The sequence below is a fragment of the Ochotona curzoniae genome, unplaced genomic scaffold (genome assembly GCF_017591425.1).
Source record: "Ochotona curzoniae isolate NIBS_2020 unplaced genomic scaffold, NIBS_Ocur_1.0 scaffold_1852, whole genome shotgun sequence".
Lineage (NCBI taxonomy): Eukaryota > Metazoa > Chordata > Mammalia > Lagomorpha > Ochotonidae > Ochotona > Ochotona curzoniae.
The window spans coordinates 53388993-53392297 of record NW_024467087.1 but is presented as its reverse complement, the minus strand read 5'-3'; the positions used below and the strand labels follow the sequence as shown (position 1 = coordinate 53392297).

At 46.7% G+C, this 3305-nt stretch overlaps 1 pseudogene; it reads left to right on the top strand.

Annotated features, from left to right (window-relative positions):
- The first annotated feature begins 435 nt into the window (after positions 1-435).
- LOC121169138 lies at positions 436-1493 on the top strand (annotated as a pseudogene).
- The last annotated feature ends 1812 nt before the right edge of the window (positions 1494-3305 follow it).

Below are 3305 nucleotides of genomic sequence, written 5' to 3'. Positions count from 1 at the left end.
CAAGGCCAACTATGGGAAATCTGCGGTCCTGACTGTGCAGGCAGGCGAGGTACAAGTGACTGAGAGAGCTTTTGAGAAGATCTTTGGGAATGGGCTGCAAAGCCCACCATCAATGCAAACCAAGGACTTCGGGACATGGAAGGCAATGACATGTGCTAGCCAAGTGAGACTGCAAGGGACCATGCCTGAGTGCCCCCTAAACTCCCCAGCGCACTTCACTCCCGATTCAGACGTCAGGCCCTGGCCCTGACCACACAGTGCCTGTGCCAAGGTGCATGTGCTGCCCACGTATCCATGAACTATAAATAAAGGAGGAAATGCCCCCCTTCCTCACCATCCAGCTCCCCAACTGTGTCTCTGCACCCTGCAATACCCATTGTTCTGCAATTTTCACCCAGGCTGGCTGTCTCCTGGATTCCAGGCTCCCTTCCTGACATGTGGCGTCTTACCCCACTATGTGTGTTCTATTCTGAATTCTCTATGTAAGCCAAGTTCTGGCTGGTGCTTCTCTTTGAGTTCAAGCTTGTCAGTTATCAGACAGTGTTCCTGGCACTCTGCTCTGGGTCACATTGTTAACCATCCTCTTTTTCTATTTCAAGGATATTCCCCGAAATCACCCTCTTGGGTCTTTACCTTTCTGGCTTCTCTCTGCTAACTGATCTGTCTGCAGTTCTTCACACTGATTCTTAAGAAATTCTACTTTGCCTAGGTTTTGTTCAAGCCCAAAGCAAAGCATCGGCTGCTGGCTGTCCAAGGGGGCCTTCACTGGGGCCTCGTGGTTCTTTCTGCTAATGAATGTGCTGTGCAGTGATATCTTTCCATCATCAAGCACAGTGGTGGATACTTTAGTTGGTGCTCACCCTGGTGAATGCTCCCTTTTCTCTGCACCCTCTATCATCTCCTACTTCTGCCTTGTCACCTGCCAGGCCACCTTCACTATCATTGGAAGCAACAGGGAATTGTGTGCCAGGCAGTCACCATGGATGGGGCCATGGTCCTGCTTTAATGTCAGCCAGGCCAGCTACAACCTGGTGTCCATGACCTTGCCTTTCGCATTTTCTCCGCTGACTCCAAGAAAGTCAGCTGGATGCCTTCATGTATAACCAATACAACTACCTAACCAGGCAAATCTGGTCAACGAACCTGAAAATAAAGCTACTTGGTGCTTGGCCACATTCTCTTCATGTAGGAGCTGTTGCCCATCACCCTGCTGGTAGACTTATTACGGGTGCACTGCCCCACGGGACCTGAGCACCAGCTGCATCCTCGATAATTTTGGCTCCCGTTCCTACTTCTTTGGCAGGGCTGAGCACTGCGAGTATGAATGCTACTTCTGGGAGCACAGCCAGGATGAGAATTGCAGCATGTCAAGCAGCCTGGATTCTGCAACTGTTGCAGGGCCTTCAGGTGAGATCTGGACTGGTGTAGGTGGCAGTCAGAAGAGAAACACTCCTCTGCTCTTCCCCCAGACACAGGGAGCCAACTACCACTAGCACAGTCTCTATCTCCATCCCCCCACCTCAAGACGTGGTCTGCCTTCTGTCTCCACTGATTGCCCAGAATCTGGTACCCCGACCCAGGCCCCCGTGCCATGTTCATCTGGTGCTTCTTGCCTAGGATCGTGGGGATTGTGCCTTCCTCATGCTAGCTCCTTGCTATTCCCATTGTTGCAAGTTTACACAATCCTAATAAGATAGGAGCATAGTCCTGGCAACCAGATGCCCATAGTGCTCTGCCGCAATTTCCAACTACTGCTTCATGCTTCTCAAATAAAACATTATTTCATATAACACTTTTTTAGAGACACTAAATCCCATCATGAGAGCCCCTCATGACTTCAATTAAGCCAGATTGTATCTAAAGGTACCACCTAAAGAAACCATTACATTGAGTGTTATGACTTCAACACAATGATTTGGGTAAGAAACAATGATGAAGCCCATAATATGTTCTATACTTTTAAGCAATTCTCCCTCAAGATAAACTTTTGCAACATCATATCACAATGCTAAAACCAGAAAGCTCATAAGATATATCAAAATGTTTTTAATTGCTTATTTCATTAAATCAGTAACATTTTAAAATTTGTTTTTTAAGATTTTAAATTTTTTATTGGAAAGGCAGATCAGGTTTACAGAGAGAAGGAGGGAGAGAGATAAAGCTATTCCATCTACTGGTTCATTCCCCAAATGGCTGTAACCGCCTGAGTGGAGCTGAGCTGATTTGAGGACAGGAGCAATCCAGGAGCCTCTGCCAGGTCTCTCACACTGGTGCAAGATGCTAAGGCTTTGGGTAATTCTCTACTGCTTTTCCAGGCCACAACCATGTTGCTAGGTGAGAATTGGAGCAGCTGAGACACAAACCAGTGCCTATATGTGATCCTGACACTTGCAAGCTAAGTACTTAGCCATTGAGCTATCGTGTCAGGCCTTTATTAATTTATTTGAAAAGTATAGCTAGAGAGCAAGAGTGAGAGAGGTTTTCTACCCACTGAATCACTCTGCATTGCCACAACAGCTGGGAATACATAAGGCCAAAACCAGGAACCTGGAATTCCATCTGGCTCTGCCTCATGGGTGATAGAGATGCCAGCACTTGGGCCATTTCTGCTGTTTTTTCTAGTGCATTAGCAGGGAGCTGGATAAAAACTGGAACAGCTGGGACACAAACTGGGGCTCATGTGGGGGTGTTTATTTATTTATTTTTGCAGTCAATGGCTTATCTTACTGTGCCACAACATTGGTACCAACAATGCATTTTATTATTGTTGTTGTTGTTCACGCAAAATAATGCTTTTAACATGTATTCAAGTTGTGTGTGTCGGGTCCAGCAAGGTAGCCTAGCAGCTAAAGTCCTTGCCTTGTACACGCCAGGATCCTGTATACGCACCAGTTCTAATTCCAGCGACCCCACTTCCCATTCAGCTCACTGCTTGTAGCCTGGGAAAACAGTTCAGGATGGCCCAAAGCCTTGGGACCCTGCACCTGTATAGGAAAGCCAGGAAAGTAATAGATGCATCAATAGTCCATTTCACACTGCCCCATACACCTCACTGGCATTAAGTGATGGTGAAAGTTTAGCTCTCAACTGAGTGCTGAAGACATTAAGGGGCGAGAGGGATGCATTACAGAATGGGTTGGCTTCCAATTCCTCTTCATACCATTTCATCAGCTCTCATTCTTTTTAGGTGTTGGTGGAGACTTATCTACTTAGGTGTGCAGCTGACGCTGAGAAGAATGAGAAAACAGTGTCAACGTTATCTCATTCTACATTATTGAGGCTTATTGCTAGTTCCAACAGAGGCT